Source organism: Canis lupus, chromosome 38, assembly GCF_048164855.1.
Source record: "Canis lupus baileyi chromosome 38, mCanLup2.hap1, whole genome shotgun sequence".
NCBI lineage: Eukaryota > Metazoa > Chordata > Mammalia > Carnivora > Canidae > Canis > Canis lupus.
This window is the reverse complement of record NC_132875.1, coordinates 8,365,577-8,378,128: the sequence shown is the minus strand read 5'-3', so window position 1 is coordinate 8,378,128 and position 12,552 is coordinate 8,365,577. Positions and strand designations below refer to the sequence as shown.

At 40.2% G+C, this 12,552-nt stretch overlaps 1 pseudogene; it reads left to right on the top strand.

The window, feature by feature from the left end:
• Nucleotides 1–3,661: 3,661 nt before the first annotated feature.
• Nucleotides 3,662–5,593, top strand: LOC140626763 (ATPase PAAT pseudogene; annotated as a pseudogene).
• Nucleotides 5,594–12,552: the final 6,959 nt, after the last annotated feature.

Here is a 12,552-nt window from a genome sequence, read left to right as displayed (position 1 = left end):
TCTTGATTCCAGCTCAGGTCATGATCTCAGGTCCCCCACTCAGTAGGGAGTCTGCTTCTCCCTTGCCCCAGCCCCTCCTCCAGCTCAAGTGCTCTCTCTCTCTCTCTCTCTCAAATAAATAAGAAATGAGAGGGAGGGGTAGGGGGAGAGGGAGAAGCAGGCTCCCTGCTGAGCCGGGAGCTTGAGTCCGGGCACCATCCCAGGACTCTGGGATCATGACCAGAGCCAAAGGCAGGTGCTTAACCAGTTGAGCCATCCAGGCGCCCCAGTGAATAAATAGATATTAAAAAACCCCAACTACTGGCATCTAGTGGGTGGAGGCCAGGGATGCCACTAAACATTGTGCAGTGCATAGGACAGCCCTTTCCCAAATAAAAAGGATCTGGCCCCAAATGCTAATAGTGCTGAGTTGGAGAAACCATGGTCTGGTGAGAAGGGGATGGCAAATAAATATTTAATTTTATGGTTCTAATGATTATTTCGAAATACTTCAAAATTTAAGTTATGTATTTATTTTGCTGTTTTTTTGTGTCTCATTAAATATGAAAATATTTAGGAAAGCTTTTTTTTTTTAAAGTTCTTTTGGAACCTCTGTCTTCCAGCACAAATGTTTCTAATAAGATCTTCAATTCTTCAGTTCACATACGATGGGGCTTTCGAGAATTTAGTTCTTGCAGTTGGTGAAGGACTACTTCATGGCCACTATTGATTAGAGAATGAAAACTGCTCTGTTTGAAATGTTGTGGTCAGAACTTGGGAGATGGCGTCTACACATCCATCCAGCAAAGGGATTTTCCTGGGAACTTGGGTTTCTGGGATTGTGGCACGATAGAATCACAGAATAGTCAGGTTTGTCTTGTGCCAGGGGTGTGACTGTGTGAAACCCAGTGTGTAGGTTTTATTTTTGTAGGATTTTTCCCACCTCCTCCTATATTTTATATAACAAATTTCTAAACATTGCTCAAAAGAATTTTACAATGAACACCACCAGGATTATGTGGTTAACTTGCGCTGCATTTGTTTACACATTTGAGCCTACCTCTCCATGGCTTCATCTGTCCACAAATCTACTTGCTATTCTGAAACATTTCAGAGTCGTGCATTTCATCAGCTTACTTTACTCCTAAATCCTTTGCTTTGCATTCATGAACTAGAATGCAGTGTCTGATTAGGGTGTTTTCTATTATTATTATTATTTTTAAATTTTTCAGTGGAGGGTGAATTCTTTATACAAAAGCACAAATCTCTGGGTGTACTTTTCCATCCATTTTGGCAAATTGATACACACATATAACCCCGACCCCTATCAAGGTTTAGAACATTACCATCAGTCCAGAAGTTTCCCTCATTCTTTTTTTTTTAAGATTTTATTTATTTATTTATGACACACACACACACACACACACACACACACAGAGGCAGAGACACAGGCAGAGGCAGAGACACAGGCAGAGGGACAAGCAGGCTCCATGCAGGGACCCCGATGTGGGACTCGATCCCAGGACTCCAGGATCATGCCCTGGGCCGAAGGCAGGTGCTAAACTGCTGAGCCACATAGGGATCCCCCTTATGCTCCTTCTCCACCAGTCTCTGCTCCTGCAATACTGGTCTGACTTTTTTTTCCACCCTAGGTTAGTTTTGTCTACTCTTGCAAAGCATTTTTGGCAATACAGGGATGAATTCTGGCTCTTTTTCCCAATCAGGTTGGCCAAGCATATCAGCACCCCTAAATGGGAGTTCCTCTCCACCTGGCTTCTTTCCTCAACTCACTGCTGCCCTGGGGGTTCATTAGGCACCATCTCAGAGACCACTGGCTTCATGCTTCCTGTCCAGCTGGGTAGCTGCTTTGCATCCCATCCCCTCTTGCTTTCCACCCTATCCGCGTGGGACCAGCGTGAATACATAACAAAATAGACGTGCTTATTATTTGAATCACTCTTGGATGATCCTTCTATTGCTTGTAATCAAACACAGGCTCTCTATTGACCATAGGCAGAAATTGAAATTATTTGGAATTAAATACAAGGCCCATTGAGATCAGATGCCTGGCTCCTTTTCCAATCTCATCTCTTATCAGGTCTTCCTGAGTGGCCTATATTCTGACTCTACCAAATTACTGATCATTACCCTAAAATGCTAAGCTCTTTGCTGGAATATTGTCTTTCCCTTGTTCGCTTTGGTAATTCCTACAGAGTCTTCAAAATTAATCTCACCTAGTCCTGGAAGCCTTTGCATATCTCCTCAGCTACCTCTCCTAGAACTTACGCATTTTAGAGGTAGCCACCTTTATGAGACTGGTATATCTTTATAGAATTTTTATCAATGCATTTATATGTAAGATAGAAAAAACAATAGTAAAAATCATAACTGACGTAATATTCTATCTATTAATCTGCAATCAGGTATTTGCATCATCTCCAACTCACTGACCACCGAATCCATCCCCAAGTTGCTTCCCCCACATCTTTGGGATGTGGTTTGGGTACAGCTTACAGGGGAGAACTAGAGGGATTAGAGGTTCCTGTACTTTGCTATTTTTACAGGAAATTCAATTCTTGGTCTTGGCCCCAAGTGTCTTTCTCCCCCTGTATTGTCTGCCTTCTTGAAGCTGTAGAATGTGCTAAGGAAATCAGATTCGGTGACGGAATCACCCAGCCCTGCTCGATGACCTTGAATGATGGGCCTGTCTTGGGCTGAGGTATTCTAGTACTGAGGATGTGGATGATCCTGAAAGGCTTGCAGCTAGGTCCTGCCGTGTACTGCTGCAGCTCTCAAAGCTGCGCCCTGAGTTACCATCCCTCCTCTTGGTCTGACCATTAGACCCAGAGTTCCAGAACCGTCTCCTCATACTGGCTCTGTCTGATTCATGTTCACACGGTTCCAAAAGCCATTGTACTCTCTTGTCTCTGATAGTTTCTCTTGAGATAAAAACAGATGCTCAGAAGCAAACTCCCTCCCTCATTTTATTATATTATTATATTTAAAGACAAACTGCTTTGGGCATTAAGATACCGCTATCTCCATCTGTTTGCATCATTTAATTTCCTGCCAAAAATTTATACGCTAACCTGATTTTAATGGGCAAAACTAGAGCTATCGTTTCCTTTCACACAAGGCAAGTCAGGGATGTTCATTTTCCACTGCCCCTGCTCCATGCCTCCATCACATGAACCCTGGCTAAGAGTTCTCTCTCATACTCTGGAGGGAAAACTTTATTTAAAAATATTTTTTATGGATGAATGGGGCTTAAGGGAAGCTAACTTGCCTAGGAGCTCCGGTTTGATTTTTCTTCTTGAGCTCGCTTCCTTTACTTTAAAGATTCCTCAGAAACAACTTTAGATGTATGAGAATCCAAAATTATGTTTAAATCTCTTTTATAAATTCCTGAAATTACTGAGATGATAAGGGGCTGGAGGAAGCATCACTGCTGGGTGATGTGTTGTGTTCATCTTATTCCTGTCAAATGACTAAGGTCTATTCTGATATGGGTCCATCTCCAGGAGCCATAAAGTGCCAAGTCCTAATAGATGACACCCATGGTTTGTGTCTACAGTGAAATAGAATTTATTAATTTAAAGCTCAGCCATCCTTGCCAAGTATTTCTTTAAACACAAACCCTTAAATTATTGCTAGCTTTCTGCCATGCTTTGAGTGTCAGATGATGAGGGACCTCTTCCAGGGAGCTCTCCGTGAAGAACCTCAGCCTTATTTGATTCCATATGTCATGGCTCCAGTGGATACAGACTCAAAGTATGCTGGGTTATCAACCACTGGATCTGAAGAGCCATCAGAAGATGCCGGAACTTGGAAAGGGGCCTTGAACTGGGATTCCAGCAAGGACAAAAGAAGGCCAAACTTGAGTATGTATCTGGGACACCAGACATAGGAATGGTTCAAGTCATTGTCAGTGCACCTGTCAGGGCAAATTAGCACTATGGTTCTGTCTGACATCAGATGCTGGAATATTGGGATGCTGGAACTCTTGACAAAAATGCTGGCTTTTTGAGTGATAATGCATCTCATGGCAGGAGCTCAGTAGACCTGAGAGCATGTATGTTGGAGGAGGCATAGGACTCAGGATGCAGCCTCCAGGGGCAGGGTATCAGAATGGGTCAGTAGTTTGGTGGTGATGGTGGTTGGAGGCCCAATCACTTCGTGGACTAGAAGTCTGGTTTCAGAAGAGCACTCTGAAGAGGAGTTGCTCAAGAGCAAAATGAAATGTTTACTAAAACATTTGGTTTACTTTAAGTAATATTTTCTCCAATTAAAACATTAAAATACAAACATATTTGTATATACAACTTGGGAAGAAACTCATAGAAAAACACAAAGAGAAGTTTCAGAGTTGGCCTGGGCCGGCAGCATATTAGAGCCCAGGGTGAGGACGCGGGACAGACCTACTGCTCGCTGCTGGCCTCTTCCTGGGATGCAGCAGGTGGAGCCCTGGCCCAGAGCCTCCCTCTCACCTGGGCTGCACTGGGCGCCAGGGACTTGGGCTGGGAGCAGCTGCTGGTGCCACTGGCCTGGGGACCGACATCTGGTGATTTTGAAGAGAAGCCTGATCAGCCAAGATGAAAATCCCTGCTTCCTTTACCTGAGATGTGACCCTAATGCAGTGAGTACAAAATGATTTTCTACAAAAAATATTTACAATTGGAGTACTCTAGTCATGCTTGTAAAATAAAGTTGCTCTCCTATGCAACTGCAGGAAGCAGCACGTGTTCCTCAGGAAAGTTATGGTGTCCACAAGGAAGGTTCTAGCAGGTTCTTCAAAGACCTCTTCTGCCCTAGCACCGAGGGTCCGAACTTCCAGAGGGTCTGAACTTCCAGAGGGTCTGAACTATAATGGAGTCTGTGGGGTCAAAGTTGTCACCTGGTGCTCACCAATCAATGAATATGGTTCAATCTTAGCAGCAGAATCATATTCCCACAGGAGAGCAGTTTCAGTCACTTTGGAAATACAGGACATACAAGCATATGATTGACACACAATTGTCCTCTTTTTCTGGAGCTTTGGACATGGCACCCTCCACACCTTTTCCTTCTGGAACTGGATTGACATCTGGAACTGTGACTGAAGACCCAACGCTGTGTTGAGAGAAATCTGCAGCTCCCCTGGAGGAAATAAACATCACGGTGTAAGATTGTGCCACAAAATCATTCTCTTCTTGGGAGGGACCTTAAAAATGCAGTTTCTTCTTTCCCACCAAAGAAAGCAAGTGACAAGTCAAATATACTTACCTTGGAGTTGCTGCGTTTCTGCAGAGTGTATGTAGTCTAGTTAAACATCTCTGCGAGGGTCGTAATGCCAAGTGGTGGGAAAGCATCACTAAAGGCCAGGGAAGACATTGTTGGTGTTGCGATGGCGGAACAATCTGGGTGCTCCTACTTGGAAAAGATTCTTACTGAAAATATGGGACCAATGGGAAAAGAAACTTCTGGATTATGTTGATCAGTGGATATACAAACTCCAGGAACATGTAGATACGAAGTCTGCTTTGTTAATGGACCCACTGCTGAGTCTCTACTCCCCAGCCACTGGGATGGCTCTAAGTGTGACTCTGGAGAAGGGCTTTCAAATGGAGAAAGATAAGTGCTCAACATGGACAAGGTATTACAGATATTTATTATATACTTATTGTGAAGCCAAAACCCCAAAAGATCAAAGATAGCATTTAATGTCATTTGAAGACCATCATCTTAGGTGTTCATTTTATTTTATTTTATTATTTATTTTTAAAAGATTTTATTTATTTATTTGGGAGAGAGAGAGAGAGAGATCATAAGCAAGGGGGAAGGGCAGAGGGAGAAGCAGACTCCCAGCTGAGCAGAGAGCCTGACGCAGTCCTTGATGCCAGGACCCTGGAATCATGACCTGAGCTGAAGGCAGATGCTTAATCGACTGAGCCACCCAGGTGCCTTTGGTGTTCATTTTAACTGTTCTTGTTACTGTAAATCTAATACAGTGCACTAAGATTAACATGATAGTGTCATGAATTATTTTGTTTGTAATATTTTTTACTTTTATTCACTTTTATTTTTGCTCAACATTTAAACTTTTTAGAGATTTCTTTTTTTAGAAACATTTATTTATTTGAGGGAGAGAGGGAGAGTGGAGTGAATGGAGGGAGGGGTAGTGGGAGAGGGAGAGAGAGAGACTCCTCAAGGAGACTCCCTGCTCCAGGCAGAGCCCGACAAGGGGAAAACTTTTTAAGGATTTTTAATTCAATTCATTCATCTGTATTGTGTGTGTGTTTGATTTAAATACTGCTTTATTTTCTACAAAGACCTTATGTTTTAGGAGTACAAAAAAAATGCTTCTAGTATTTGATATATTTTTCTTTTTCTAATTGATTATCTTTGGAAAACCAAGTGCTTAAGAGTTGCAACCTTGAATTTCAGATCACAGAAGTTACATTTTATATTGTTTATTTCAGATAAAAAAATAGATGTGATGTTTCTGCAACGTTAGTTTACACCGGGGCCATTCATTTTATGTCCTGTCACACTGGAGCTATACTATGGATAAGAAGGAAAAAATCAGAACTGGCATATTTCTGAGGATTATTACTTTAGATTTAGTGTTTGACATAAAACAAAAGAAGTCATCTTGTTGCATCTCAATAAACCCAGAAAGTATAAGGAACTCTTCTTTTTTGAGCCGTTGGTGGTTCTTCTCTCCTGGGTGTTTTTCTGATATGTTTAAAGTGTAAAGTGCTGAGGCTCTTGCGGTGAAGGAGGAAGGCATATGAGTCAAGGAAATTGTGTATTTCTCTGGTAGACACAATTTTCAGAAATGACAACTATTTTATGTGCCTTGAGGGATGGTGTATTTGCATCTAAAAAATAAATGCACTTACTCTACAGAAAGAAGAAAAAAGACACAAACAGGTAAACCCTCTTTATGATCTGATTAACTACAATTGGTACTTGCTGTTCGAATCTCTGTAATGGGAAGCTTGGTATCCTATATATAATTTTGAAATTTTTAAAATAATATGAATTCCATATTTTTAATTGCAAAGCTATCTTTACATACAACTTTATGCATGTCTGTATTCTTTAGAACATATTCTTTGGAGTGTTTTTTTTTGTTTGTTTGTTTTTTTTCTGGATCATAGGGAATATGCCTGTCATCTAGAACGGTTGTCGGAACTACGCCATAGAAGCTGTGCTCTCTTTGTCACTGACGGGGCTTTTCTGAGTCTGAGCTCCATGGGGGACTCAAGACAAGAGAAAGATGCATGGAACTCAAGAGGCACATTTTGGGAAAGTTCTCTGGCCTGGGGATTGAAGAGTTTGAGGCTTCTGGTCTTGGCTCTGCCACATAGCTTATATATGACTTTAGGCAAATAGTGATCCTTTTGGCCTTTGTTTTCCCCATCTGTGAAATAATGTGGTTGGATTTAATAAACTCTCAGCTCCCTTCAAACTTTGACATTGACTCATCCTCAGTGACAGTGAAAACACTGAGTGAATCACCCAGCTAAATATTCACACTGAGTGCTTGATGAACTTGGTTGGTCTTTCAGAAGCAGGCCCTTGCTGCACAGATCAAGAAGGAAGACAAACTTTGGGTCCTGGAAAATAAAACTCACCACCCCCACCCCCAACCTGAGACACCCAGAAGCTGTCACACTTTCAAGAATGAATTACAGAACGACATCTCCCCTTCTTTTATGCTCCCCTACGTGGCAGAGACAGTAAATTCTTACTTCATGGAATTAATTTCTAGGGTGTCTTATTTTTTCCTCTCATGTGGCTGCCTCATATAAACAGATGGGGAAAAGGCAGAAATGAATGGTGGAGTGCAACTATGCGAACTCATAAATATGAAAATATGAAAGTGGGACTTGGTGAAGGGATCCAGGCAACCAGACAGAGGGGAGCGGCTGCCGCGTGAACTCAGGGAGGTGGATGGCCCACATGGACCACGACAAACCCTGGGGCAGCCTTGTGCTCTGGCCCTTTTTGGGGCTGCCTCTTCTGCTCTGGCTCAAACCCTAGAATTGTTTCCCAGCTTTTCATGCTGCAAACAAGGCACATGGCACAATCTGGTAATTTAATCGATTCCTCCTGGCTGATGGGGCCAGCAGACCAACGATTAGTTCTTCTCTCTTGGCGCATCTTAGTTGCTGTTAAAAAGTGCTTCTAAGTGCCTAGAATAAAGCACTTTATTCTTTAAAGGTGTGGGGGTGCCTGGGTGGCACAATTGGTTAAGCTTGGGACTCTCGGTTTCTGCTCAGGTTGTGATCTCAGAATCCTGATCTTGGGGTCATGGGATCGAGTCCCGCCTAGGTCTCCATGCTCAGTGCAGAATCTGCTTGAGATTCTCTCTCTCCCTCTCTTTCTGCCCCTCTCCTCATCCCCTCTCTTTCAACAAATTAATAAATCTTAAAAAAAGAGAGAGACAGAGAATGAAGCACTATGTCCAGGTACCTGGTGGGAACCTGGTGGGAAGGCAGCCATCCCGTGGCTAATTTATTTCAAATTACACCCAGGAAATGCAATTTATTTAAACCCTGGGCCAGAAGTTAGGGCTGAGGGAGAGCCACCAGGAGCAGCCACAAATATTAAGTATTGCAGAGCTGGATAAGGCAGGGATGGAGATCCAATGACTGTTTAAATTATTATAGAATGTAAACTCATCAGATGACATCTAATCTGGCCATATTTCCCTCAATTATTTCACCCCAGCAGGGTTTCTTTCCCATCAGTACTGGATCACGGAGCTGTCAGCTGGCGTTTTTGAAGGGTGATTTGTTGGTCTAATGATGATACTGAAATCTGTTTATGGTTGTTTATCTAAGGGTCATCTTTCTTCTGAGGCAGCTTTCTTCTCCTGGGATTCTATTGGGAGCTCTCTCAATTCCCCAAACAGAACAACTGTCAGGGTTTCATAAAGGGTAAATATTCTGTCCATGTTAATTTTATGACCTATGACTGTCCATAGCTACCGAGCCAACTATGTTAATAATGATGCCTTATACGTGGAAGATGCTTTAATGTTCACCCAGCACACTCACATCTATTGTTTCACAGGCTGATTATACCTAGCACAGTGATTGCACAAACCGATTGTACTAACGGTAAAAACAATGACAATATATAGAGAGTAGTTGGCAGTGTTGCAGGCAATATTTTAAGCAACAATCCCAGGATGTGAGTACTACCATCCTCTCCATTTTACAGAAGAGGAAATTAAGGCTCAGGAAGATTAAGCAACTTAGCTGAAGTCATACAGATGGTAGTCTGGGCTACTTACTGAAGGCAGGGGCATGATAGCAGCATGGTGTGGAGGAGGGCAGGGCAGAGGGGATGGAAAAGTACTTATAGGGGATTTGGCTCTAAAATCATTGGTGACTCTCGGAAGGCTCAATACATTTAAAAAAATGATGTATTTTTCTTATAATTTTTTGCAAAATTTGCACTCTATAATATACCCGAGTGTCTTTTATTCCAAATCTAGATCAATTTTCTAAAGAAAGCTTATGCTTCAGGATGTGCCTTGTTACCTTGAAGTCTCTGATAGGGCAACCACTTGGTACCTCTGGGATCAGGTGTTGCCTAGTCTGAGAAATCAAGGAGTTATGGAGAGGTCACTGGGATGTGAGTCAGGAGGGAACAAGGGTTTTGTTCCAGTGTTTCTACTGAGTAGCTCTGGGACCATGCACAAGTCTTGTGCATGTCTGAGTTTGGAGTTTTTCATGTGTGAAGTGAGGAGTTGGATCATAGGGGCTGTTCTTATACTAGATTCCTGAGATTCCTCAGGGATCTAGACAGATGGGGACTCTCATGCTTGGAGGATTTATTTTGTTTATTTTATTTTATTATTTTTTTAAGATTTTATTTATTTATTTGAGAGAGAGAGAGAGAGAGAGAGAGAGAGAGCATGAGCAGGGGGAAGGGCAAAGGGAATTCAGGCTCCCCTCTGCCTAGGGAGCCCTACTCCGGGCTTGATCCTAGGACTGCTTGGATGATTTAGGTCTTCATCGGCAGGGGACTTTGCCTCATGACTATGGATCTGTATCCTTGGCTTTCAGGGGATTCATAAATTCATGGAAATCATTTATAAATTTGATTGTAGGTAGGCATATATGCATTTTTCTGGGGAGAAGCTCCATAATTTTCAGTAGATTATAAAAGGACCCCTAAGACAAAAAGTTCACTAAGATTAGTGACTAGTTTACATTGTTAGTCAGTAATCAAAAGGGAGGAGTGGAGCTTGGGAGTCTTTGACACCAACAGGTAATTCTGATATCCATTTGCTATTAGCTTTTTGTATTCCAAAGAGTAGTTTTTTTGTATTCCAAAGATAATTTGAAAAAAAGATCATTAGGACTTTACTAGATTTTTACTAGATCATTAAAATGAAAAGCCAACATTTACAAAATTTTATTGTTTTTTTCCTATAAAAGTACTCTACTTTGTAAAAATGGAATTGACATTAAAGAAAATGCTTTTTAAAAATTTCCTGTTGAATTTTTGCTTTAACATAATTGTTCATAATTTTGATTTATTTTCTTCCCAAACTTTCCATATAATACTTATTATACAACAATTGTAGTTCTAATTCAGATGCAATTTATATCTTACTTTTTATGTACTAGTATATCATAGTTTCCAGAGTTTGAAATAAATATAAATTTTAATATAAGAGGAGTCCACTAAGTTGATGTCTTATATCTTATCTTTTTAAAAAAGATTTTATTTATTTATTTATTCATGAGAGACCCAGAGAGAGAGGCAGAGACACAGGCAGAGGGATAAACAGGCTCCCTGTGGGGAGTCCGATGTGGGACTTGACCCTGGGACTCTGGAATCATGCCTTGAGCTGAAGGCAGATGCTCAACCACTGAGCAACCTAGACATCCCCATATCTTATTTTTAATAGAATTTTGGAATTTTGTACTCTTAATGCAAAAGACATCAAGCCCCAGATTCAAGAATCACTACAAATCCTGCAAATCCCAAACTGGCTAAAAGAAATCCACTGGTAGGCATATCATAGTAAGACTTAAGAAAAACAAATACAAAACACAAACAGAAACAAACTTAAAAGCAGCTAGAAAAACCTTGGAAAGAATCTTAAAAAGGAAGAAAATCAGGCTTTAACTCATTTCTCAAGAGAAACAATCAAAGCCAGAAGACAATAGTATAATGTATTTGCTTTTGAAAGAAAATAACTGCCAACATAGAATTCTACACTCAAGGAAATGTTTAAAATGAAGGCAAAAAAAGTCACATTTTTAAAAAACAGAAACAACTTCTCAGCATATCTATACTAAAAATCACTATAGTGAGTTCTTCAGGAAGAAGTAAAATTATTCCAGATTGGGGAAAAAAAAAACTGTAGAAAGAAACACAAAACAATATAATGGATAAATACATGGATAAATATAAACAACTATTTTCATAAAAAATAGTAATAGTGTCTCATGGTATGAAACATATGTGAATACAATACTTGACAACAAAGCTCAAAAAGAGAGGAAGATAAATGGAATAAAAAAATTTTTTTTAAAAGACATATATTTTAGAGAGAGTGTGAGCTCGAGCAGGGGGAGGGGCAGAGAGAGAGGGAGAGAGAATCTCAAGCAGACTCCCCACAAAGTGTGGAGCCTGACATGGGGCTTGATCCTAGGACATAACAATCATGACTTGAGCTGAAATAAAGAGCCAACTGTTGAACTGACTGAGCCACCCAGGTGCTCTGGAATTTATTTTAAATTTTAAAAACATTTTGTTTTTTACTCCATGTTTTATTTTGGGACATAAAAGTTCTAATTTATGTTAGACTTTATAAGGTCAGGGTTTGATGTTTTAATCATCAGGGTGACTGCTAAAGAGAAATAGTAAAAGAATGTATAATTAACAGGCCAATAGTGGGGAACAGAAATCTTAAAAAAAAAAAAAAAACTACTGAGATTTTGTTCAAGAAAGGGCGAGAAAAGAGAGTTAAAGGAAAATATAAAAGGTGAGGCATTATAAAACAAATAGTAGAATAATAATAGTTTAAGTACAAATATATTGGTAGATACATTAAATATAAATGTACTAAATGGCAATATTAAAAGACAGAGATGACAGGCTGGATTAAAGATCACAACCAGTTGAATGATGCCTAGAGGAAACAGACCTTAAGTATAAAGATACAGACATTTTGAAAATAAAATGATGGAAAGAGATGTGATGTTACCATAATTTAAAGTAAGCTGGAGTATCTATTCTGTTGGACAAAGAAGACAAAGTCCAGAGTACTACTGTAGCAGAAGAGGGGTAGTTGATAATGATAAAATGTCAATGCACCAGGGATGCAGAAAAATTCTAAGTTGTATATAATTTATAGCATAGCCTCAAAATGCATGAAGCAAAAAATGACCAAAATAAAGGGAAGAGTAAACAAATCCACAAATGTGGAATATTCAAAATTCTCAGGATGTAGCTTTTGAGAATGCAAGATCAACTGTTCTTTTCTCATATAGAATGGTAAAAAGGATTTTAATGTCCACAAAATGTCCTTATTCTTTTGAATAATTTCTTTTGAATAAG